This window comes from Pantherophis guttatus, chromosome 2 (genome assembly GCF_059756535.1).
Source record: "Pantherophis guttatus breed Tessera chromosome 2, ASM5975653v1, whole genome shotgun sequence".
Lineage (NCBI taxonomy): Eukaryota > Metazoa > Chordata > Lepidosauria > Squamata > Colubridae > Pantherophis > Pantherophis guttatus.
This window is the reverse complement of record NC_142064.1, coordinates 78,023,404-78,051,257: the sequence shown is the minus strand read 5'-3', so window position 1 is coordinate 78,051,257 and position 27,854 is coordinate 78,023,404. Positions and strand designations below refer to the sequence as shown.

At 41.2% G+C, this 27,854-nt stretch overlaps 1 long non-coding RNA gene across 2 annotated transcripts in view; it reads right to left on the bottom strand.

Moving 5' to 3' along the window:
- Nucleotides 1-560: 560 nt before the first annotated feature.
- Nucleotides 561-27,854, bottom strand: part of LOC148115158 (uncharacterized) — a 76,031-nt gene continuing 48,737 nt past the window's right edge. Inside the window, exons 1-5 of one of the 2 annotated variants that reach the window (XR_015732278.1) lie at nt 24,726-24,874; nt 19,066-19,163; nt 14,376-14,479; nt 12,956-14,298; nt 561-2,128 (exon numbers count right to left, since the gene is read on the bottom strand). This is a non-coding gene — a long non-coding RNA (uncharacterized LOC148115158). Of the gene's footprint in view, nt 2,129-12,955; nt 14,299-14,375; nt 14,480-19,065; nt 19,164-24,725; nt 24,875-27,854 lie in introns of those variants that run through there. The other variant, XR_015732279.1, reaches the window with a different exon arrangement.

Genomic DNA, 27,854 nt, shown 5'->3' with positions numbered 1-27,854 from the left:
AATTACTTTCAAAATGGCTGGGACCAGAGATTCATTTTAGTAAAGCTCACTGCCTCAAGTTACAGCCCCAATCTTTAACAAGGATTTGCAATCTAGTCTGAAAAATTTGATAATTATGAAAATTAGGCAAACTAATCTAACATTTAATGATGATTACCATCTTAAATTTCAGATTTTAGATTTAGGGACGGAGGTAATTGTCATGAAATGGTCAATAAATCAAGTAGCTGGGCTAGGAAGATAGAAGTTGTTAAAAGTTATTGCCAGAGCGGGATAGGGATAGGGATAGGGCAGTGGTGAAATCCAATTTTTTTTACTACCAGGTCTGTGGGCGTGGCTTGGTGGGTGTGGCAGGGAAAGGATACTGCAAAATCTCCATTCCCACCCCACTTCAGGAAAAGGATACAGCAAAATCTCCATTCCCTCCCCACTTCGGGGCCAGTCAGAGGTGTTATTTGCCAGTTCTCCAAACTGCTCAAAATTTCTGCTACCGGTTCTCCAGAACCTGCTGGATTTCACCCCTGGGATAGGGATAGGGATAGGGATAGAATCGAATCAAATTGAATTGAACAGGTTTATTGGCCAAGTGTGATTGGACTCACAATTTGTCTCCAGTGCATAAGCTCTCAGTGTACATACAAGCAACAAGTGATAAATCATAATAATAAAATACAATCATAATAAATCATAAGATACAAACTCAGTGATAACAAACAACATACATCATAATAGGATACTAAATAAACATAATATAAATCATGAGATACAAACTACAAAGTTATAGTCATAAGAAGCTATGGAAGTAGTTAATAGGAAAGATGAGAAGGATAATAGGTAATACAACCCTTTGATATCCTAAGGCACCAGTGTCAAACTCACGGCGTCACATTGTCATGTGACATTTCATGGTTTTTTTTCCCTTTGCAGACCTGGGGTGGGCATTGCCTGCATGTGACGCATCTGGCCCGCGGGCCAAAATTTGACACCCCTGTCCTAGGGTATAGGCAATGTTGTGGGAATTAGTTGTTTAGCAGTGTGATAGCATGAAAGAAAAAACTGTCTCTGATTGTTTTGGTATGCAATGCTCTATAGCATCATCTTGAGGGAAGAAGTTGAAACAATTTATGTCTGGAATGTGAGGGGTCTGTAGATATTTTCTCAGTCCTCTTTCTGGTTCACGCAGTATGCAGGTCCTCAATGGAAGGCAGGCTGGTTGCAATTATTTTTTTCTGCAGTCCTAACTGTCTGTTGAAGTCTGTGTCTGTCTTGTGTGGTTGCTGTGCCAAACCAGACAATTGAATACAAATGACAGACTCAACAATTCCTTTGGGCAGTCTGAGATTTCTGAGTTGAGGCAGGAAGAACATTCTTTGTTGTGCTTTTTTGATGATGTTTTTGATGTTATGTGTCAATTTTAAGTCCTGGGGTATTATAGAACCTAGAAATTTGAAGGTCTCTACTGTTGATACATCTAGTATTGTAAGAGGTGGTAGAGTAGGGAAGAGTAGTAGATTTCTCCTAAAATCTACTATCATCTCTACAGTTTTGAGTGTGTTCGGTTCAAGATTGTTCTGGCCACACCACAGGGCCTGTCTTTCGACTTCCCATCTGCATGCAGATTCGTCATCTTGAACGAGACCAATCACTGTTGTATCATCTGCTAACTTCAGTAGTTTAACAGAAGGATCCTTTGAGATGTAGTCATTCGTATAGAGAGAAAAGAGTAATGGAGCAAGCACACAGCCCTGGGTCGCACCCGGGATAATTGTACAGGTATCTGATGTGATTTTGCCTAGCTTTACCTGCTGCTTCCTATCTGTTAGAAAGTTTATAATCCACTAACAAGTGTGGTCAGGCACAGCTAACTGAGTCAGTTTAGTTAGAAGAATATCTGGAATGATGCTATTGAATACTCCTTGTAGATTCAAGATGCTGTAAGATGTAGCGGTGTCACATTAACAACATCATCTGCTGATCTATTCACTTGTTAGGCAAATTGTAAGCGGTTTAACAGCAGATCTATGATGGTATTTAGGTGGGCCAGCACTAGCCTTTCAAAGGTTTTCATAACTACGGATTCTTCATCCTACATATATGTCATAGTACCAATCCTAGAGGGAATAGTCAGCTGGAGATAATTAAATGAAAGAAACAGAATTCAGAATTCAACTATACTGGCAAAAACATTTCTTCAAATTATCAGGGGAAGAAATCAGGACAGATTGGGATGTTTGTTTGCTTTTTTCAAATAGTCAAACTAGAAGTAGGGTGAGGTTTGACCTTGCACAGTGTGTGTAGGCTGTCACAGAAAATTTAAAAAATTGAGAACATTACCTGATATAAAGGGGATTGGTTGGAAAGTGGAACAAGTTAGAATTCATCCTCTCAGGGAGTGAAAAGTACACGGCCACCCAAAAGAAAAGAACAATGCTTTTAAACTTAGGTGTGGACTTGGAAGGGACAACTAAGTCCACGGCCACCCAAGCTTCAAGCATTATCCAAAGGACATCAGCAGTGAGATGAGGCCCTCGGGGATAGCAGCTGAGAATGTACACCCACACAACACATCATCCAGTTCAGGGGCCTCAATACAATTCACGAAACATAAGCTTGTCCTATTCTCTAGTTTTGGGGACCAGAAGAATATTTTCAACTACAAGCTACCTCTCTGTAAGCACTGAAGCTGATCAAACAAGAGCCCAATTCTTATACCAGAGAAAGCCATTTTACCAGAAAAGGACAGAGCTTCAAGGATAAGAAAAAGTCTGCCAAAAGTCTATTAGCTAACAAAAATGGGAAGATAGGGTCCAGAATATGAATCTTAGTAGGAAGAGAAATGGTAGGTTTCCTATGTGCAGCTAGACATTAAGCTGGGGTGGGGTTTTTTGTATGTATGGCTCCCTGATTTCATTAGTACAGTTTGCTTATCTAATCTATTTGCTTGGGAATGTTGAGCTGAGAGAAAATGAGTGTTTTCTGGACATCCCTGTTATAAAGCCTTGACAGCCTCTCCCTAAATTTTGGACTCCATAGCACATTCATTTTGTATTCTCCCCTACTTTCCTCAAAATAACGGCTAATAATAAAATTCAGAGTCCTAGTTAACACTTTGACGTTTAATAACGTATTTTAAAAACTCACATTTATACAAAACACCCAAAGTACTAAAATCTAATTCTGTAACAAATCAGTTTACGAGCTGAACTAAAAACATCTTTACCTGCTTGGAGAATTCCCACAGAGAGAAATTCACTGACCTTAGAAATGTACAGAACCTAGAAGCAACCACCAAAAGATCCGTTTTCAGATTTCTGACAAACTTGCGTTGAACAGGGATGGGGCACAGAAAGAACCCTAAAGCTTCTGCTTCTTCATATGGTTGAGTACAGTCTTCAGTATAGGGCTTTTTAGATTATAAACAAGGCCCAGAATTATATTTGTATTTGTTCCATCAAGGACATTTCATGTCTTGGTAATTGGTCCTAGTCAAGAATCTACAGCATTCTAGACCAGCTGAAATTTCTAAGCACTTCTGAGAGGGTTGTGGCAAATATAGTGCAAACCTGAAGTGATCAACAGATGGTAAGAAATCCCCCTCCCCCCTAAACCCTCTCCCCCAGTTTAAATGGGTTATGGTATTCCAAACAGACTGGCAGCAGGACCAATCCAAGAATACATTAATCCAGGAATGAATCCAAGAGTTCCTTTTCCAGACGCAAAGGAGAAAATTCTAGGGAGTTTAACTAATATAGCACAGATTCAATTCCAGGGCCTTGGTCTACTTAGTCATGATCAGGAACACCTGGAATGAATTACTCTTCAATTATGTTTCCCTGATCCAATCCATTTGTAATATCAGAGAATAAATTAGAACTTTAACAGCTTCTGTACATTTAGAGACAGAATTGTATGTGATCAACATATGCATGACATAGAACCCAAGAATTTCGGAAAATGCAGCATTTTTAAACTGTATGGGAGTACTATACAGTTTAAAAATGTGACACGTGCAAACCAGTGTCTGCATTTCCTGCATCAGATGAGGAGACCACATCTTTCTCCCTCTATTCTATTTTTACAGAGGCATGATTGAGAGCGTTTTAACAAACTGCATCACTGTTTGGTTTGGTGGCAGCAGTGCCTCACATAGAAAGTCCATTCAGAGAATGGTAAGGACAGCCGAGAAGATTATAAGAAGCTCTCTTCCTGTCATTCAGGATATTGCTTATAAGCGCTATGTGCTTAGAGCTCAAAGCACTGTTAGAGACCCCACACGGTCTGCTTCTGTTGCTCCACCCTGGGAGGAGGTTTTGAAGTATTTCTAGCAGGACTTCCAGATTCTATAACAGCTTTGTTCTCTATGCCATCCGTCTGGTAAACTCACAAGATTTCTCATGCCATGTACTAGACTGTGTTGTTTCTCCATGTCATATAAGACGTGGGTGTATGCATAATTTTGTATTTATTTAGTTATTTAGTTATTTATTTATCTTGTCATGTTTATGTAGTCTATGCCGATCAGTGTACTCTCAAAGTGACAATAAAGTTATTCTAAGTCTACAGTTTAAGGAGTACTTATTAAACAAGATCTCTCCAAATTATAATTTAAATGCTGTTAGGCAATGTTTGTGATTCTGTATGATTTTATATGAGATTGAAAAAGAGCATTTTTTGTGTTCCAGTTAATAAAAATTGATTCCCACAGTACAAAGGGAATGGTTGGGTTTAGGAAGTATTTGAAGTTTTATAAAAATGTTCTTATCTTCTTAGTATAGTCATTCAGCTATACTTTGTTGCAATAGGCAGAACTCTTTGGTGTTAAATTTACAGTAAGTTATAATATGGCTTGATTCTGGTTTAAAACTGGCCCTTGGCCAGTTTTACTAGCCCTTGGAATTTGTCAGCAGGGGTTTATGGCTTAGCCTAATGTGTGAACCAGGCTACTATGACTTCCGCAAACCATAACATAGTGCTATGTGTGAACATGTAGAATAGCACTCATATAAGGTAAAGGTAAAGGTTTCCCCGCACATGCATGCTAGTCGTTTCTGGCTCTAGGGGCGGTGTTCATCTCCGTTTCTAAGCCGAAGAGCCAGCGCTATCAAAAGACATCTCCGTGGTCATGTGGCCAGCATGACTAAACACCGAAGGCGCACGGAGCCTTCCCACCAATGTGGTCCCTAGTTTTCTACTTGCATTTTTTACGTGCTTTCCAACTGCTAGGTTGGCAGAAGCTGGGACAAGTAACGGGAGTTCACTCCATTACGAGGCACTAGGGATTCGAACCACTGAACTGCCGACCTTCTGATCGACAAGCTCAGCGTCTTAGCCACTGAGCCACTGCGTCCCTTACAGCACTCATATATAGCAAGGCAATTGAAAGAATGATGCAGTGTATTAAATATGTATCTGGGGAAGGTGACCTTTCTCTTTTAATGAGGAGAGGTTAGCTTCAGGTCCAGAGCAGCATTCCTTTTTATACCTCAATTGCAGATGCCACATCTGCAGAAGTGCTGAAGGCCAGGCAAGCCAGCTGTATTGTGGGAATCTGTTCACAGATTGCAGTGGGAATTTTTTTTTTCTTTAGCTAACAAGCAATTCCATGGAATTGCCTTGATGATCAGGGGAATTACATTAAAGGAAACAGTATAGAAAGAAATCCTGTCTTCTTAAACTGTTTTTAGATCTAAATTACATAGCACCTCATTGCTCTTAACCCTGATTATAGATCTCTCGAATGGCATCTTCTCTGATTCCCAAATAATATGAACAATTTACATATTGACAGGGTGGATTTAATTTAAATCGAGTCGATTTAAATCATGATTTAAATCATGATTTAAATCACTAGTAAAAAGGCTTGATTTAAACCAACTCGATTTAAATCATAATTTTTAAAGAGCAACTGTCATCTCTGCTACTCCTTTGACCCGCTGTTGACTCACCGATAGTCCCAGTGTTGCAGAATATACAGTCTTGTGCTACATAACTAAGCTCCATTTCATGCTGAATAAACTAAATTATTTATGTATCTTAAATAGAAAACTATCTTACGATAGATTTTTACCCCAAAAGTTTTTTATTAAAATAAATTCAATAAAAATCAAAAAAATCCGATTTAAATCAAAAAAATCCGATTTAAATCAAAAAAATCCGATTTAAATCAAAAAAATCCGTTTTTTTATATTTTTTAAAAAAAATCATTGATTTTTATCCACCCTGCATATTGATCATAAAGGTCAAAAAGTAAGAAACATTGTATGGCTTGTATAATTTTACAATTTCAAAACTTTTTTCTTGTTTCTTTTTCTTTCGATTACTGAAAATATGACCAATTTTGGGTTATGGTTTTTTTTCACCCCTTTCATCACACCACAGCACAAACATGCTCTGGTTATATCTTTTTAAGCCAAACTCCATGACATTGTTTTCATACATAATCAATAAATAAAACAGGATTAAGCTATTTGTAACTATCAGTGCTAAAGAACCCCCCCCCCCTTAAGCCAGTGCAGTTCAATGGCAGCTCTAAAGCATATCAGATCTGTTAAGTTTTGTCATTCATTCTTTTGTTGCAAATACAACTGAATGGTGAACTGAAATCAGTAGTGGAGGCAGTCTAGGAATTTTCAAGTACGCTGCTCCTCCAATCCATTGATTGGGAAGCTCTCCTCCAGTTTCTGTGGAACTGAGTGTAGATTTTCTTGGCTGACCACGCCCCCTCTGTGTCATTCCCGCCAGTCTTTCTCACTCAGTGACTGAGGGAACTCGTGTTTTCACTTAGCTGTAATTGAATTCCTAAAAGTTCTTGGCTGATTCTTTAATTAGTTTTTATTTTAGTTTGTTATTTTTCTGCCTTCTCTGTGTGAGTGGAGCTGCAGCGTGGGATTAGTGAGGCTGCGGGGGGAGCGATAACGTGCCTGGGGCTCCAGGGCGTTCCGTTCCTCCTTGTTTTCATTTTATTTAAAGCAGCTATTCGGATCCGACCCGGCTGGGCGGATCCGTAATCACCTTCAGCCGCCGGCGCTTCGTTGGTCTCCTGGCGAGCTGGGACGACCACGAGCGCCTCAGCTCCGACATTTTTGGGCGGCTCCGGAGCGCTGTCTATGCTCTTGGCAGGCTCTGAAGTCCAGGCTTCCCCAAGCCGTTAATTGCTTTCGGCAGCAGATCGAACTGCCGCCCACCATTTTGGACGCCGATCAACGGGCCGTCTCAGCGCCATCCACCTCGTTATCGTCGGGCGCTTTCAGGGGCAATCCTACGTGGCCGGAGCCTCCGACAACAGCAGGAGTAGCGCCCACTCCCTCTTCAAACCGGGAAGGCCAAGATCAGGCCCTTTTCATTACGACCGCCATTTTGGATGGGCGCGCCTTCACGACCGCCATTTTGAAGCCGGCAAACGGGCGTGAGTAACGGCATTTTGGGGGACAGACTGTTCTGGCCTTACAGGTCCAAACTGATAAGACCTGGAATTGCATGGACTTAGGGCTTGAGGACATTTCCCACTTAGTGGAATTTCTGCTGACTGGCCCGAGGGTCCCTTTTGCAGCAGTTTATTCTATCTGCCTGACCACCACTGTGAGGAACAATTCCTTCAGCTGGTTTTTTTGATAATGGCGGATTTGGAGCTGTCATCTGACGGGGAGCAGGATGTGGCTCCGCCTCCTGTAACAAACCAGAAAACAGGGGGGAAGAAACGCTCCAAAACTAAACATATTGTATCATCCAAAACATCTCAGGCCGCACAGCTTGAAAGTCGGCACAAATCTGAGTTGCAGCGTCACAAGGCGCTTGAAAAACAGTTCGCCAGAGCAAAGAAAGCTAGGGATCAGGCCTCCGGTCCCTCAGCTTCACCAAAGTCAGCTGTGTATCGAGACCATTCCAGTGCTTCGTCAGTTTGCACTGAGGTTTCTGGGGCCACTGACCATCCCCCCACTGCTTCTTCCAATTTGGACACTCGGCGTGGGGTTTCGATGTCTTTGCCTAACGTGTCCTTGCTGGATCAGTCAGCCCAACCGGATGGTTCCAGACCAGGTCCGTCGGCTGCCCTTACCTCGGCCGCTGCTGGATTGAGACCAGCGGAACAATCTGGCCAGGTGGACTTACAGTCAATGTTGTCGGACGCATTGGCCAAAATCTTAGCGGCCGGATTGCAACAGGGCATGAGCGTTCTTCAAACAGCTTCCAGTTCATCGAAACCATTGACTCATTCTAAAGCGAAGGGCTTGTCCCAAGTCGTAGATGTCTCTTCAGAGGCGTCTGACCAGGAGGAGGAGTGCCCAGAGGACATGGAATTCTCTGAGGACGAAGGTCTACCGCCGGAGAAACCGGCGTTTACGGGACTATTTCGCCCTTCTGTTTTCAAATCACTTTTGCACAAAGCTAAAGTGACCACTCAATTTGGACTGTTGACTGCTCCTCCTTCTGACACGGCGGCCAAATCTTCATCCACACATGAGGCCTTGTTTCAGGTGGCTAAGCAGGAGAAAGACGCTATTCCTTGCCCACCACTTTTTGCGGATGTCATTCAAGGTGCCTTCGGTCAGCCAGGTTCCTTGACGGCTCCTAGTAACCTGGACAAACGACTATATTGCGCGGCAGCAGAGTTGGATGACATGTTGGCATTACCAACGGTGGATGCACCAGTGGCCAACCTTTCTTCGTCCTCAGTGGTATCAGTGGATGCTATCGACGGTTTAAAGACTGACGAGAGAAGAACTGAGATGGGATTTCGTAAAGCCCATCAGGCGGCCGCTTGGGCGATAAAAGCTGCTACAGCGACATCTTTTTTCAATAGAGCGACATTAATTTGGCTCAAGCAGCTTCAAGAGCGTCTTCCTACCGCCGAGAAACGCATACATCAGGATATTAACAAGATAGTCGCTGCTACGGAATACTCGGCTGATGCATCCTTAAATGCCGCTAAATTCGCAGCCCGCTCTCTTGCTTCCACTGTGTCCAATAGACGTATGTTTTGGCTCCGCAATTGGAAAGCCGATTCGAAGTCAAAGTGGAAGCTAGCGTCGTCAACCTTTAAAGCCCCAGCCTTGTTTGGCGCCGCATTAGATCCTCTTTTGGTGGAAGATAAAGAAAAACGTAAAATTCTTCCTTCTTCCTTTCGCAGACCAGAACGCAGGTATACACCTTACACGAATCGGCAGACATTTCGGTCCTATTCCGGAGCCGGTGGCGCCTATGCTCAACGACCATTTGCTCACGGAAGTGACCGTTTCCAGGAGCGTCAGCCCTTTCGAGATAGACAACGCTCGCATCCATCATCCAAGCGTCCCTTCCGGGGTGGTGGGCCCCGTCCCTCCAAATGTGGCAAATGACTCTCAACATCCAGATGCCATTGGTGGTCGTCTCCAGCAGTTTCATCATCAGTGGCAACTTTCGACGACCGAAGAGTGGATTCGGCGCACCATTCGTCATGGACTTTGTCTCGAATTCGTCGGGATCCCACCCAGCCGTTTTCTTCGCTGTCCGGTGTCTCCTATCTTACTCCAAAGACAACTTATGGAGGCGGAAATTGCTCATCTCTTATCCATCAGAGCCATAGAGCCGGTACCCGAGCCCCAAAAGACGAAAGGGTTCTATTCCATCTTGTTCCTGGTCCCCAAGTCCTCAGGAGGCTACAGAGGTGTTTTGAACCTGAAGCACTTGAACAATTACATTCTGTATCGCAGGTTCAAGATGCAGACCCTTTCGTCGATTCTGACAAGTATCCGAGCAAACGACCTACTGCAGTCGGTGGATTTGCGAGAGGCCTATTTACATGTGCCGATCCATCAGTCGCATCGGAGGTTCCTGCGATTCGAATACAACTCTCATCATTATCAATACTGTGCGATGCCCTTTGGTCTCTCTTCCGCTCCCAGGACCTTTACGAAACTTGTCTCCGTGGTAGCCGCGTCCCTGAGATCTCTATCAATCCGTCTTCTATGTTACCTGGACGACATACTTGTCCTGTCATCTTCTCCGCGTCAAGCGTCGAGCGACATACAGACAGTGCTAAGAGTTTTTCAGAGTCACGGCTTCACCATAAACCAACAGAAAAGTCATCTGGTTCCAACGACAAGGATTCTTCATCTGGGGGCGGTGATAGATACAACCAAAGGCCAAGTATTTCTCTCGCCGGATCGCATCAAGGACATCAAATCATCGATCTCTCAAATTTACGCCAGCAGGAAGGTTCCGCTTATTCGCCTGTCCCAAGTCTTAGGGAAAATGGTGTCCTGCATCAAGATCGTCCCCTGGGCACGCAGGCATACAAGACCATTGCAGTGGTTCCTGCTCCCATTTCAAAAAACCAATTGCAGCAATTCCAAGTCGTCGGTTCGGATTCCACCTCAACTTCGGTCATCACTAAGGTGGTGGACCTCTCCCGCACTTCTCAAGGGCTGTGTATTCCTCGAGGTTGACCGACTGATACTGACATCAGATGCCAGTCTGGCGGGCTGGGGGGCTCACCTTCTAGAACACGTAGTCCAAGGTCGTTGGTCCCCGTCGGAGAAGGCGAACAGCATCAATTGGCTGGAGTTGAGGGCTGTTCGCCTTGCTCTCCGACATTTCCGTCCCATCTTGGAGGGCCGTCACGTGTTGATCCGGACGGACAACATGACAACCAAGGCTCATATAAACCGGGAGGGGGGCACTCGATCCCGGAGGCTCATGATGGAATCGGAATTACTGTTGACCTGGGCAGAATGTCACACAGCTTCTCTAAGAGCAGACCATATTTCCGGAATTTCCAACGTGCAAGTGGACTGGCTAAGCCGGGAACGCATCGATCCGGCCGAGTGGCAGCTCCATCCGGACGTGTTTCGAGACATAGTTCGTCGTTTTGGAAAGCCGCTCGTAGATTTGTTCGCCACTCCCAGCAACGCACAACTACCAAGATATTTCACCCGTTATCAGTGCCAAGGGGCGGAGGGTTGCAACGCGTTAAGGTGCCAGTGGCCAGACGGGCTTCTATACGCGTTTCCTCCGCTTCCCTTGATCCCTCATGTGATCCGGAAGCTGTTGTCAGAACAGGCGGAAATTTTATTGGTGGCTCCTTGTTGGCCGCGCAGGCCGTGGTACGCGGACCTGTTGAACCTTTCAGTGTCACCTCCATGGACAATACCTCAGCATGTCGTCTCTCTCCGCCAGGGGGTTGTCGCCCATCCAGAGCCTCAGTGGCTCCGATTGACCGTCTGGCACTTGAGAGGCGGCTGCTGAGGAAAGACCATCTCTCTGACTCGGCCATTGAAATTATCCAATCTGCCAGAAGACCTTCGACGTCTCGTATATACCAAGCTTCTTGGAAAGCCTTTGCGATTTGGTGTTCGGGACACCATGTGGACCCGACTTCGGCCGACATTCCAGACGTGTTGGACTTCCTCGTAGATGGTCTGAACAAAGGGTTGAAGCCTGCCACACTGAGACGCCAGGTGGCGGCACTTGCGACTGTGCTAGTATGTGAACCTCATCGTTCATTAACGCAGAATCCTCGTATCAGGAGTTTTTTGCAAGGTGCCTCTAATATTTCACCACCGGTGGTCCATCATTTCCCGACTTGGGACTTACCCATAGTTCTCCAAGCGCTCACCTTGCCTCCCTTTGAGCCGCTGGCTTCTATTCATCTGAAATTTCTGACCTTCAAACTAACATTTCTGATTGCCATAACTTCAGCAAGGAGGATTTCCGAACTGACCGCATTGTCAGTTCGAAGCGACCTTTGCCAGTTTTTTCCGGATAGAGTAGTGTTGAGGTTGGACCCTTCCTTCTCACCAAAAGTGAACACCTGGTTCCACCGGGCCCAGGAGCTCATTCTGCCCAATTTTTGCCCGGATCCTCGGAACCCTAGGGAAAAAAACTGGCATACTCTAGATGTGCGACGGGCCCTTCGCAGATACATTAGGAGAACGGAGTCCTTTCGTCGAACTGAGGCCTTACTCGTTTCGTTCCACCCTTCCACTATGGGAAAGAAAGTGACACCAACCACTGTAGGTCGCTGGGTCAAAGCCTGTATCTCGACAGCATATACCAGCACGGGCAAGACCATTCCAAGAGGCATTTATGCACATTCCACCCGCAGTGCGGCGACCTCAGCGGCCTGGGCAACTCAGGCATCAGTTCTCGACATTTGTCGAGCTGCATCTTGGACTTCCGTTTCCACATTTATTCGACATTACAGAATTGATTCGTTTGCTGCTGCGGAGGCATCATTTGGCCGTAGGGTTTTGCAACAAGTAGCAGAACCTCGGGGTTCAGGGAACAGTCAGCCTCCCGCCCAGGATTCATAAGCTTGGGTATATCCCAATCAATGGATTGGAGGAGCAGCGTACTTGAAAACGGACGTTGACTTACCTCTGAACGTCCATTTTGAGTACGCTGCGACTCCAATCCATACCCGCCCATGGTTTGGGCTTCCTGTTCCGGAATTACCTTTCCTGTTTTTTTGTGTTGGTCGAGTTATAGTTGACATCGGAGATCCTGTATCTTCGTGAGAAAAGACTGACGGGAATGACACAGAGGGGGCGTGGTCAGCCAAGAAAATCTACACTCAGTTCCACAGAAACTGGAGGAGAGCTTCCCAATCAATGGATTGGAGTCGCAGCGTACTCAAAATGGACGTTCAGAGGTAAGTCAACGTCCGTTCTCAATGGGGACATCACATTTCATACTAGAACCTTCAGTCCTATTGACTCAAAGTTGAATGGGCAGCATCTTAGCACAGTATGTTTGAAACAGATGAATAAACATTCTTGGAGACCAAAGGGGGGCATGAGCTACCAATTAGTAATCCTTAGTTTATAGTATTTTACTATTGTGGCTCCCAGCAAAAAGCAATAGCTAATATTCCTATGGATAAATCCAGAGGTATCCACCAAGTTCATATACCCCATAATTATAGATGGGGAGACAGATAGGCCCATGTGTGTACAAAATAAGAAACCAGAATGCTACAAACCACAAGTTTCAATCCTTATTTCCAGGAACACTTCTAGTCCTGAAGTGGATCCCATATCTTTTTTGGAAAACGAAACTGGAGCATAGCTGTAGATCAGTGCTTTATTTGGAAGTATGCCTACACAGGAAAGAGATAGAGGTAAATAAGGATCTTACGGTATGCCACGATGCTTCCTTCAGCTTGATGTGGAGCCATTAAAGTACACTTGTCTGCAGTTATGTAATGCAGACTAGACCAACTGAGATCTTCTACGAGATCCCAGGATCTTCTCATTTTAAGATCTTATGGGAGACTTACGGTAATTAAATTGCTTTGCTGAAGTTAAGGTACACTATGTCTGCTACCGTCAACAAAAATGGACATTCTGTGAAAAAAAAAGATTAGCTTGACCTGATTTACTCTTGATAAACCCATGCTGTCTCTTGCCAAGTATTGTATTATTTTCTAAACTCTTACGACAAGTCTGCTTAATAATCTATTCCACAGTTTTGCCCAGTGTCAACATAAGGCTAACTAAGTGCTTTTTTAATGTCCTTTTTGAAAATAGGAACAATATTTTCCCTTCTCTGTTCTCCTGGCACTACATCCATCTTCCATGATTTCTAAGAGAACATAGAAAAATGCTTCAAGATAACATACACTCTCAACTATAATTTGTCTAGTCTTAGGAGGAAAACAAGCAATACAGGGATTGAGAGGTTCTGTGCCATCACCATCACTTCTTACTATCCTACCATCTTCTTCAAGCAGGAAGAGCACTCCTTTTTTCAAATTTTAGCTGACTGACAGGAGTGCCAGGTTGCCTGTTTGGAGAGCCAGAATAACAACTTTCTGGATCGCAAGACTGGACAAAATAGTCAGTGGTCTCTGCTTTGCATTGTGGACCATTCTGTTGATTTTAACAAATGCAAGTTTACCAAGGCAGCAGTGAGTTTCCCTCTCACCCCAATTTACATGTCAGATTGAAAGGGTGAATCATTCTCCTTATTTGTCTTCCCTTTTTGAAAAGCTAAAGTCAAATTAAAAACAAAAAAGGAAAGGGTAGGAGGAGGCAAAGAACCTATGTTTTGGATCATCATTTCTTTTTCTTTGCATAGAGTCTCCATTCAAACTGAAATGGAATTTGGCTATTAAATGAAAGAAAGGAAAAGGAATACGAGTGTGTAAGGAAAGGTAAATCTGGCTGAATGGAAAGTTCCAAATTTTCTCTTTGGAATTGGCTATATAAATTGTCTTCTAGTCATTGTTACCAAGGCTGAAGAGTTGAACCCTCTTGTCCAAACCACGTTGCTTCTTTTCTGGAAATTTTACTGCTTACCTAACCTTCCAGTTTTTCCCAGTGGCTGTAGAAAAGAGGAAAAATAATTAGAGAAAAGGAAAAAGGGGGTCAATCAGATGGACACAGTAGCTGGGAAATTACCAAGAGGCAGCTGGGTAGTCCACAGTCTGTATCGAATATTTGCTGAAACATTCCAATCTAGATAGAATTTCCTTCATCTGGTTTAGGATCCAGCCAGCATCAGCCTAGAACAGGAGCAGGTGAAAGCTATAGAATGGAACTGTCCAGAGGTAAAAGACCTTTCTGATGCTTTTTCTGGTTAGCCTGAATTCTTTTTATATATACTTTGGTTTTCTGACTTCTGTTCTATAGATATTAACTATTTGCTGGCATGCTTAACTGTTCCTTATATGATTTATCCTGCAGATCCCTTATCTTAATAGCTTTTCGCTCTTTCTAGGGTCTCATCTTTTTTTTTTTTTGTATTGTAGTGACCAGAATTGGACATAGTATTCCAAGTGTGGACTCACTAGTGCAGTATAAAGTGGTACTATCACTTCTTGTGATCTAATTCAACAGTCCCCAACCTCTGCAGCCTTGGCGACCCGGCTAGGGCGGGAATAGGGGAACCGGACCGCACGAGCGGTAGGCTAGAACACGTGCATGCATGTGCACGCACAGCTCCACTCACGCAAGAGAGAAGACAAGCCCTTGGGACACTGTTTTGTGCTCCTTCAGGCGTTTTAGCGCCAAAAGCTTTTGCAAAGGGATGGAAGTACAACATCGCTCCCCTGAAGCGTTGTACATTTGCAAAAGCTTTTGGTGCAGAGAAGAGAAGCCTTTGGGGACGCGGTCTCATGCTCCTTCAGACTCACGAAGGCTGTCTGACACTCCAAAAGCGGATTAAGTGTCCTGCGCAGGCAGCCTTGGTGAGTCAGTGAAGCTTAGCACGGTGCACTCGTCCCACTGCTCTGTTTTTGTAGCATTGAGAACAAGCAGCTGGGAAGGGAACAGGGGAACTGGGCCACATGAGTGGTGCCCTCCCACACAGTTCCACTCATGCAAGAGAGAAGAGAATCCTTTGAGGCACCGCTCAGGCACACCAGCCCACCTCTCGTGTGGCCCGATTCCGAATAGGCCACAGTCCGGGGGTTGGGGACCCCTGATCTAAGTGATGAAGGTAGTGTTCCTGTGGAGTTGATTTCCTGATCTGGTTTACCTGCATATACTGATATCAGATGCGCCAGGTGAAACTGCCATTCTAAATCTAGAAGGAATTGTATAATCAACACTCTAGGCTGGTCCCTGTCCAACATATCTAAATTGGAAGGGAGTAGGCTATACAATATTTCTGGTTGAGGGTTTTCTTCCAGTGAGATGGAAGTTTTTTTACAGGGGTTTTTAAAACTGGCAGCCCATGGCCGAGATGCATCACGCGCAGGCCATGCCCACCCTGGCTCCGCAAAGGAAAAAAACATCGCGATATATCACATGTTATGTGATGTGATCAAGTTTGACAACTGTGCTTTAGAATGAGATATGTGAAACCTAATAGGGTCCAGTTAAGTGTATGACTGTAGCTGGTATGTCTTCTTGTACAATTGTACCCTCTTCTGTTTTCTGTATAGGTTCCTTTTATCTCAGTTCAGTTCCTATGCAGCCACAATAGTGCCCTAAACTCACCCTCTCATCCCTCTTATTTTCTTATTGGAGTGATGCATGATTTTACTTCCAGTATTTTATTTCTGAGTTTCCATATCTTGTTTTTCATCCAAGGATGTTACACTACTGTTTATCTAGTGTACGTTTACTAATAAAATACCCTCTAAATCTTTTCACTCTACTTTTCATTTGTTTTACACTAATTTTGTTTGATAGGTTCCAGACATAATTAAGCTGGTTTGGGAGTTAGATTTCCCCATCTATATTTTTTAATGGTGCTTCTCCACATTTGAATCTTGTTGTGAACTTCCTTAATTATAACAGACCATTTATCAAGCGCTCTTCAATGCACCAACAAAGATTATTTTTGTTTTCCTATCATTGTGCTACTCTTACCTAAGAATGACTGGGAAACGACTTTAAATTGCTGTTTCTCATTTGTTAACAGTTCTCAGCTTGGGGAATATATAAAAGGGAACATGTACATTACATTCCTGGGTGGTACTTTGCTGTCAGCCCAACTTGAACTCTGTGTGGAGCCTGAACTCCATCATCACAGTGGGACTTACATGACTCAGTCCAGTGAGGTAGGGCGAGTTTTTATTGGCAGCCACGTAAAGGAGAACTGTTTCAACTTTCCCGTCCTACTGTGGCTGAGCTTAGATAGAGTTAACAGAATGAGAGCTGTGCAACTGTTGATTCAAGTGTTTAAACTACTCTGGACTGCTTCAAAAATACAGTATGTCTTCTACATGTACTTATTAGGGTGTTAACACTTCAAAAGGAATCTTAAAACTCCAGTCACACCAAGCATGTGTAAATAATTTCAACATATAGGACTTCCATAAATATACCACAGTAGAGGTCAAGTAGAATGGATAATTTGAGGGAGGGTGATATTTAGGCCTCCCAGCTACAGATGTTAAAAAGCATGGGCCCTTGGCCAAAGCTCAGTAGGTTTTCCATACACTTAAAAGGCTCCCATGTTGTTATGTCAAGGATCTTGTTGATTGAAATGAGGCTGTGGCACTAATCTATTTAGTTTGGAAGCATCTCTTAATTGTCAGTTCAGCAACAGATTAAGTGAGGTTTGACTGTAAGATATGAATATAGGTAGAGAGATTTGGTTAAAATGTCAAAATTAAGTTAGGCAACTTGGATTCACAAACAAGACAGTTTGCTAAAATAGGGTACAGAGCCTGTCAAACTGAATAGGCTTTTGCAAAGGCTAAAGTAATATTTCCACATGGTTTCAGATTTCTAACTGAAGTCTTTCACACAGTGAATTTTCAGTTATGGTGTGTGTGACCAAATAAAGAATTCCCAATTATGGTAATAAAGAAGTAGATTGGAGAAATAATAGTAGAAATCGCTAGTTTATTTTAAAACCTGTATGATAGAAAAATGATAGGAATACCTTCAAATGAAATAAAAGTACAATTATATGATCATATCATAAATTATGTAATATCCATTGCTATTATGTGATAGATTATAAAGAGCAACCTCTTTACCTCGGGCAATTTGGTTCATGACAAAAATTGTTCAATTCCCAGGCAATTATTATATTTATTTCCCTGATATGTATTCTTTAAGAAAGGATATTCAAAACACTTCTCTTATTGCTCTTTTCCTAGCTGTATTGGTTTTCTACTTTGCAGTGATTTTTTCAGTTCAGTATATAATAAAAATGGAGGTTTGTTCAGTTGGTAATTTTATATGAAACAAACCTCAGATATATCAGTGCTGTATATGGCATATGAAATAAGAGTTTCCCTGATCACAAGGCAATTATAGAGGACAAATTCAGCCATATTTGCCAAGGTGTCCTATAGATGTCAATAGTATGAATGAAAAATTCATTCAATAGTATGAATGAAAAATATTGTTGTTACATATCCGTTGCTAATATTGCGGTATACTTTATTGTGTTTGTATTATAGTTCATTATATTTAGTGTTTTGAAACATCTTAAGCATCATTTTCTGCAAAGACAGGAATGTTCTACAAATTCTACAAAGAAAATATTAATTGATTTTCTGAAGGTACCTGTAATCTTGAATCTCCATATCATTTACAATTTAGCCTTGAATATTTTTTTGGTATGGTCAACTTATACCTTGGAAAGAAAATTCTGGAATTCAGCTGCATTGATTAAAATTGGGTCGTTTTATCAACCTAAAGATTGAGTTGACACTTACTAAGCTATGGTTTGTTTTAAATATGGTTTGTTGGAAAACTATAGTGGCTTTATTTAGATCCAAGACTGAACTACAGCTGTAGGACATAGAGACCAGGGGTGAAATCCAATTTTTTTTCATACTGGTTCTGTGGGCGTGGCTTGGTGGGAATGGTAGAGGAAGGATACTGCAAAATCCCCATTCCCTCCCCACTCCTGGGGGAAGGATATTGCAAAATCTCCATTCCCACCCCACTCTGGGGCCAGCCAGAGGTGGTATTTGCCGGTTCTCCGAACTGCTCAAAATTTCCGCTACCGGTTCTCCAAAACCTGTCAGAACCTGCTGGATTTCACCCCTGATACAGACAGTCCTCAACTTACCACAGTTAATTTAGTGACCGTTCAAAATTAAAACGGCACTGAAAAAGGCAACTTGTGACCATTTTTCACACTTATGACCTTGCAGCATCCCTGTGCTCATGTGATCAAAATTCAGACACTTGGAAATTGATTCATATTTATGATAGTTGCAATGCCTTGGAATCATGTGATCACCTTTTGCGACCTTGTGACAAGCAAAATAAATGGAGGAGCCAGATTTACTTAACAACTGTGTTACTAACTAAACAACTGCAATAATTCACTTAATAACTTGGGCAAGAAAGGTCATAAAATGGAACAAAATCCACTTAACAACTGTCTTGCTTAGCAACAGAAATTTTGGGCTCAGTTGTGGTCATAAGTTGAGGACTACCTATATTAGGGCCAAATCAAGTGTTACGGTTAGCATGAATCCAGCCTTCATGTAGAGTTGCAATAGAATATTTAGAGATAATTCCTCATTGTGCCTTTCTATAGCTCAATGCTTGGATTTGTTTCCTTCTAATCTAATGGCTACCAGCATATCCAGAGCAATGACTCATATTTAAAAAATGGTATTTGAGCACAGATTAAATATCCCATTTGGGATTTGGTTGAAGGACCACCTACCTTTCCATGAAACTTTCCAGTTGTTAAACTACTCACGTTGCCTCTGTAGATTAGATCCATTGTGACTAAGAGCTGGTCTTTTCATTGGGCTGCCCTGCCTATAGAATCACAAGAGAGGAATACTTGATGTATTCTTTTTTTGTCCTAATTTCTTTATTCACACGAATTATTTAAAATGTTGCCTTGGTTGGAATTTATTGTCAGTGTTCTTTTTTTTACAAAACTATTCTTTACTTTGATTTACATTAATTATGCTGTAATTACATAAAAATAGTCATTTCAAAGAACGGAGTACATGTCTGAATAAATTTAAAACAAAATCATAGGAGTTAAACTTTAATAATTAATTCAAAGGTGTGCCTCAGCTTATCTGAAGTTTAGAAAACATTATAAATACACCAGACTTTAAAAGTTGGAGGCAAAAGATTCGTATTTTCTTAGGAAATAAGAGTTAGGGAATATGACCAAAGCTTATAAACACAGATAGTAATATTTTTCCTGCAGGCCATTTCCAGCAATTCAGTGCAAATTACAGTTCCTTAAAACCATTGGTGTTTCCAATTTTATACTGCCGAATTCTGAGATTCTACTTGGACTGGATGGGGTTTTGCTCAAGATTAAAAGAGATTTAATGCAGCAGGGCTTTCCATAGCAATTTCTCTATGGTACAGCAAAAAGGACAGGTTTGTTGGCTGATATTCAAAAGCCACCATCCCAGGGGAGAAGAGAGGGTTTATTCTCATGACAACTTGTCAAACTTTGTATGTCTGAGAGGCAAATTGCAGAAGTTCCAGGAGTTGGTTTTTTTAAACTAATACTTTCCACAGCCTGAAAAAGTTTGAAACCTATTGCCTTAGAACAGGGTTGTCAAATTCGCGTCGTCCCAGCATTGTCACGTGATGTATCACGACTTTTCCCCACTTTACTAAACTGGGCATGGGCGTGGCCAGTGTGTGATGCATCCGGCCCGTGGGCCGCGACTTTGACATCCCTGATTTAGAAGAGTGCTAATTTGGTGGTAAAAGAGCACGTAACAATAGTAGGTCAAATGGATCGCTGGTATAGTCCAATATATATTTAATATTTGTTCAATATTTTGCCTAGACAAATGATTAAGTGTGTATGCGTAGTGTAAGTACTATGGCTTAGACAAAACAAATCATAAATAAAAAGAAAATCTTCATTTCTATTAAACAACTGATAACTGCATGGAAAAGCTTGTACTTCTCTGTGGCAACTAAGTGAATAATTCAAAATACTGGATAATTCACAATGGATTTTGAATATAACGTTGAATATAATTCAAAAATTAGCAATGTGCTGCCCAATTCTGGAACTCATCACGCCGAAATACTGTATGTTCCACTGTGTCCTCAAAATAAGGTTACAGTTGGAGACAGTGCTACTTCTATGTATCTTCAGAAGGCCAAATTGGATAATAATGAATGACCGCTTGTCATACTAGCTGTCCATATTACCAAAAAACAAAAACTATAACGGAGCTGCAGACAGAAAAGATCATGACTATGGTATACACTGCAGGAATTATTTTCTAAAAAAATATTTTCACCTTGTCATAAAGTTCTCAGGATGCTCCTTTCTTCAGAAGTTAATACTATTCCTGAGACAAAAACTGTCATTGTTAGGAGCAATTATTCTAATGCTGAGAAAATAAAAAGATCAATGAAATATAGAACAAATGACATTTTTAAGGGTTTTCCCCCCTTTGTTTGAGTTAACATTCATAATCGTTTACCAGCTGTTGCAGGCAGCCTTAACACTCCAGCAAGACCAGTGGTGGGTTCCTCCCAGTTTGGCCCAGTTCCGCCGAGCTGGTAGCGGTGACGATATGACATCACCAAACCAGTTCTGCCCTCCCCGCCCCCACCCCCCTGCATTATTCTTACCTTTTATTTGGCTCCACCCCCAATCTATTGCTGCCTCCTGAGTCCCAGCTGATTGGCTAGAGGAAAAAAACTGTTTAAACTCTTGCCGCGGGGCTTCAAAGGGCCGCCCTACAGCTGATCAGTGTTAAAAGAAAACAAATGAGTAGACCGTGCCTGCAAAAATAAATGGGTAGACCAGTGCCTGCAAAAATAAATGAGTAGACCGGTGCCTGCAAAAATAAATAGGTAGACCAGTGCCTCCAAAAACAAATGGATAGACCGGTACAGCTCTACAAGCAGTTAAAAGCCTGGTACACCAGTACCTCTGCTAAATCCTAAAGAATTGTCACATGACCATCAAGCCATGCCCACAAAATAAGCCACGCCCACAGAACCGGTAGTAAAAAAAGTTAGAACCTACCCCTGGGCAAGACCCACTATTAACACCTGTCTTCAGGGCCCATAAAAGAAAGGATGTAGCCTGTTACTCTCAGCTGTGTGCAAAGCTGGTCAAGCAACATTTACATCTCTCTCAATGCTGAGCAATGCGCTGTCATAGGAGCACTATGGGAAACTAACGTGGAGCAAATGAACAGAGGCTTAATACCGATTGAGTTTCAGACAATTTATTACGGTCTTAGATCAGAGACCAGAACAAATAAAAGCACTCAGTATATATACGCTTAAAAATTCTAGTATAAAATAATAAATAACAACTAAAAACTATAATAAATCTATAATAAAATCCAATGTCAATTATACATGGTCTGACTATACGATAGTTGCAATCCCTAAACTGTGTGGCCCGTTGTAGGTTCGATACCGATTGAAATTCTGCACTTTGCAACCCCAAAATAAACACTTTAAGATATAGTGATAGATGAGGGATGAAGGGATTCTCTCGAGGACCCTTTCCCAAAAAACACCAGGTCAGTAGCAGATAACAGTGCACAATAGAAACACCTGCTTGAAATCATGTATGTAGGGAAATCCATTTATTTTCAATATTTGACTTTATTTATTTATTATTACTTATTGGAATTTGTCAAACAAATACAAGAATAAGAATAAAAATACAATGACAGGGACGATAGGCACCTTGGTGCACTTATGCACGCCCCTCTACTGCCCACTTAAGTATGATGTAAGCTCTACCTAAGTATGAAGTCAATTTGTGACTGAAACTGTGAAAATTTGTAGCTGAGACAACTGAATCAGGTAGGGCATTGCCAGATTACTACCCATGTTTTGCCTTTCAGAACATTCAAAACTGTCTTTTTAACTTTTTTTTTTAGCATACACACATGTCCATTTAACATCATTTAGGCATTTACTGTAGATTCCTAGCAAATTAAAGATAAGCTTCCTTTGGTCTAATGCAGGGGTATCAAACTCGCAGCCCATGGGACGGATGTGTCACGCACTGGTCACGCCCACCTCCAGTTTAGCAAAGAGGGAAAAAATGTGATATGTCACGTGACAACGCCATGACGACATTAGTTTGACACCACTGGTCTAATGCATCTGTACACAGATGCAGGTAGTCCTCAACTTACAACAGTTCATTTAGTGACCATTCAAAGTTACAACGGAACTGAAAAAAGTGACATGACTGTTTTTCACAGTTACAACCTTTGCAGCATCCCCATGATCATGTGACCAAAATTCAGATGCTTGGCAACTGGTTCATACTTATGACCATTGCAGCGTTCCAGGGTCATGTGATCACTTTGCATCTGACAAGCAAAGGCAACGTGGAAGCCAAATTCATTTAATATTACTAATTTATCAATTGCAGTGATTCACTTAACAGTTGTGGCAAGAAAGATCCTAAAATGGGGCAAAACTCATTTAACAAATTCTCACTTAACAACATAAATTTTGGCCTCAGTTGTGGTCATAAATTGAGGAGTACCTCAGGGGTGGGTTCTACTTACCTTTATTACCGGTTTGCAACGTGGCCGCACGCACGCAGAAGCTTCCTGATGATGTCAGGGTCAGTGGGCAGAGCCTCCTGCTGGTTTTACTACTGATTCTATAGAACTGGTCCGAATCGGGGGCAACTCACCACTGGACTACCTGTATATCATTACAAGTGCAAAATGCTGTGTACAGTGGTGCAGTGTTTTAGATTAGATTCCAAAAAAAATGAAACTCCTCTCCTCTGCTTGTGTTTTGCATTTGGAACAGATTTCTTTTCAGGTGGGGAGGGGGAGTAGAACTCCTTAGCATCAGAGGGCTGTTTGGAAAGTGAAACAGTATTTGCTGTGTGAGCAAGCAAACAGTATTTGCTGTGTGAGCAAGGAGCCTGGCTGTGGCTTAGCTCAAGTGTTCTGTATTAAAACTGCTTCCTGCTGTGAAAGTAAAAAAAGTAAAACTCCTCTCCTCTGCTTGTGTTTTTGCATTTGGAACAGATTTCTTTTCAGGTGGGGAGGGGGAGTACAACTCCTTAGCATCAGAGTGTGTTAATTATAATATAGGAAATACTAATGCTCTGATGGTCATTTTGAAAAATCCTTTCTTAGTGAGCACCTAGAAGCCAAGAGGAACATACGTGGCAAATTTCAAGTTTGTAGGCTTTACAGTTCTGGAGATTTCATGATTATGGCATGAGTGGTTTTCGCTTTTATATATGTAGATAAGGATGGACTTCTTTAAAATAATTTTTTAAAACCACAGGATTTAATTGAATAGATAGTGTAGGTATCCATTACTCTTTTGGCAGTTCTCTTAACTCTCTTGTTACACTGCTACAGGAAGCATATTCTGACTAAAATTCAAAACAATGATTAATAAGTGTTGCAGAGTTCATAAGCCCATATATTTATTTTCCTTAATTTGTGCATTTAAGAAAAATAATTAATTAAGCTATGGATACTTATGTTAATGTGAGTTGTAGTCTGCCATAATATAAAAAATCATGAATTGAAAAATCATGAATGATTTTTTTCTTGTAATCCTAATGTTATTTATTTTGACTTTCTGAATATTAAATGGAGACACTATGTTTAAGTAAAGTGAAGAATCTTGATTTAAAGAAACAAAGGGCAATCTAATTAAGGCTTATATTGACAATTTGCCCTAAACCCATACAAATTATGTCAAACCTATATAATGGCATGAATTATACTTTTCTTAAAAGTACATTTCCAAGACTACATTTCATTTTTTCCCCTGATCTGACAATTTACCATTTTTCTCTGTAAGTATGTTTCAGCATAGTTTTAACATTTATTACAGCTCCAATTTAGGAGGAAATTAATAGAGTTTTATTAGGAATTTTATTTTGTACATCATTCTTTCTTTATTCAGTTTTTGTATATTTTATAAAATCTGTTAATAAAGATTATAGCCTAAAGTAATGTTATCAATTTCCTGGAAAAAAAAATCAGATTTCTCTTGGGATATCAGGCCCATAGTTTGTCTTTAATTAATGGGTTAAGGATGGAATAAGTTTCAGTGTGACACTCAGGACCAACTACCATGTCCTAGCTGCCAAACTCTGGATGATCACAATAAATAATTTATTTTCTGGATCTCCTTGATGCCGTCTATGATAGTCTTGGATTTCTGCAGATTGATTCAGAATCAGATTAGGCAACTTATCTACCTAAATGTTGCCTAAGTGTTGATGGGAGTGACACTCACACTGCCATTGTTGCTGTGATTACCAGATTCATTTCCAAATCCATTTCAATGTGTCTGTCCATCTTCTTCTCTTTAACTGTTTAGGATCAAGTTATCTGAATAATTTTCCCACCCATATCATCCTACCTGATCTTGAAAATCAGGAACTGATGTTGTTGTTTTTTCTTGCCCTCCTTTGAAAGCTTCTTGATTTATGAACAAAATAGAGAACTTTTGAAGGGTCATCTTGGACAAGGGCATCTGTAGCAGGAGTTCAAAAAAGTCAAGGCATTGAGTACAATCATTGTACCCTTTTTAATATGTATTGCATGGATCTTAAAAATGGTAGTATCACCTTTATGTTATCTTCATTTTTTTAAACTTATACCTTTGATTCCTCCAGATAGAAAATGTCTGAACATCTGGACTTCATCAAGCTGCCAAACTTTAAGAACTATCTAAAGGCTGTTTTTTTGTCCTACTATTTCCTTGAAATAGTTGTTTTGCTTTTCCTAGGATTTCACATTGTTGAGCATATTATTTTGGAAGAACTTTCTAACTTATAGGTGTTGCAATGTTGGCTTTATTTTGTGTGAGATGTGTTTTGTGACTTTTGCAAATTAAACTAATAAAAAGTATGTTAAATAAACAAAAGAATATATGGAATATTACTTTGAATTCATAATATTTCTGGTGTATTATTCTTTATCTGGGTAAAATAACTGACAGTACTATGAGGTGAGCCATGGAACAAGAGAATTTAGGACTAATGAAGCATTTAGCCTAAAAGAAGAACCCAAAAGGGAGAGGTAAGTGGTAGGAAAGAAATCAGGAATATGAATTTGCTGCTCAGGTAAAATCTCTTTTGGACGAAAGGAATATTCTGTTTTGAAGAACTGGTTGATTTTGGTAAGGCAGGCAGTCTTTGGTCTAAGAGCACATCACTGTGAAGGTCTCATTTGCAAATCAGTGGTAGTCCACAATTCCAATTTTGATCGGTCTGTCTCATGACATTGTCAATTTACTTTGTTCTGCGTAGTTTTCACTTTTTAGCCTACAAGAATCTGTTCTGAAGTAGGAAAATTAATTCCTAATGATTTAAGAAAACACCAACGTCAATAATAATATGTTTAATTGTGTATCTACTATGGTACAGTTGGAACTCAAAAGACGTTATCATGAATGAGTTACTTAGGGAATAGTGATGGAAGAAATAAATCCCTGTACAACTATATATTTTAGTTTCAATTTCTGAAAGGTGTTTCAGAACCTGCAGAAGCACAGATTAAAGCACTATATTGGCACAGAGGGCTACCAACATTATTCCCAGGATTGTTTAGATTTCTGGAAACAACATAAGTTATTTTACAGAGTTGCAGACAGCTGCTACATTCACATCCTCACACTCCAAAGCAAGAATAGAGTGTACTAACTGCATATTATACAAAAATATAATGAGTTGTTAAAAAACTTGAAGGCCTAGTAATCATATTATGAAAAAGGCATCAAGATAGCAACCATTTTATATAGCTTCTGATATGCAGAGGAAACTTACCTGAACCTATATAGCCAAAATGGAAACATTTTGTCATGCCATTCTACCATGTCACATGATTATTTCAGCCCTGTTTATACCTTAGTTAATGAGTTTCTTCTAGGATATGTTGCATGTTCAGATCATATTACTGTTTATATCGTAATGACCATAAATGGATTATAAAGCCATATTCTGGATTATAGCCAGCCATCATGTCAGTTTTCATTTGTATCACCATTTTTGAAAAATACCAAAGCAGCTAACCTGCATGCATACACACAAATGAATAGAATTTTCAAGGTCACAATTTCATTGTAATCACAAGCTAGAGAACTTTCCATAAACTAATGGAACTGAGATACTTTATTTATTCCACAGGTACCAATTAAGATTAAAAGCTTGCTTGATCTAATATTATGGAAAGGAAGGGAGATTACTTTGTCAGAAATAATGCAAAAGGGATGAAACTTTTTTTTAAAGTCCCAAATTTAAAAACCATGCTCACTGATTCATGTAGAAGGAAGGGAGGTATAGTACAGGGGTGGGTTCTAAATTTTTTTACTACTGGTTCTGTGGGTGTGGCTTATTTTGTGGGCATGGCTTGATGGTCATGTGACAATTATTTAGGATTTAGCAGAGGTACTGGTCTACCAGGCTTTTAACAGCTTGCAGAGCTGTACCGATCTACCCATTTATTTTTGCAGCCACTGGTCTACCCGTTTATTTTTGCAGGCACTGGTCTACCCATTTATTTTTGCAGGCACTGATCTACTCATGTATTTTTGCAGGCACCGGTCTACTCATTTGTTTTCTTTTAACACTGTAGGGCAGCCCTTTGAAGCCCCGTGGCAAGAGTTTAAACAGTTTTTTCCCCTCTAGCAATCAGCTGGGACTCAGGAGGCAGCAATAGGTTGGGGGTGGGGCCAAATAAAAGTAAGAATAATGCAGTGGGGTGGAGGGGGCGGTGGGGCAGAACTGGTTCGGTGACGTCATATCGTCACCACTACTGGCTCAGCGGAACCGGGCGGAACCGGGAGTAACCCACCACTGGTATAGTACTGATATTTAGCAATAATAAAGACCAATTTGTGATTATGAAAATGACATTTAGGCTTTGTGCATACAGTATGGCTGGGAACAACTAATTCTACCTCAAACTAAATCAGGGCTGTCAAACTACTGGCCTGTGGGCCGGATGCATCACACGCTGGCCACATCCATGCCCGGTTTAGCGAAGGGGAAAAAAGTCCTGATACATCATGTGATACCGCTGTGACAACATGAGTTTGACGCCCCTGGTCTAAATGAATGAATCAACCAAGTGTCTGTAGAGATTCTCAGTCATCCAGGTCATGGTTAACCCAAAGGTGCAACTGGACATTGTTTTTCCTTGAAGACATTTCACTTCTCATCCAAGAAGCTTCTTCTGTTCTGACAGAATTGAAGAAGCTTCTTGGATGAGAAGCAAAATGTCTTCAAGGAAAAACAAAACCCAGTCGCCTTTTGAAAAAGCACCTTTGGGACAATCAATCACGGTCAGGCCATGTTATTCTCCCTGCAGTTCCACAAAGGAGACTAGGGCTCATCTGCATGTTTCACTTGCCCATCTCATCATGAGGACTACCTAGTAGCTTTTTTCTTAGGGCAGGAATGCACAATGTCCTCAATTCAACTCCTGCTGATTGCAAAGGTAACCTTTGTCTATATTTTCTCTCCACATCAAAAGTAGTTTTTTCCCC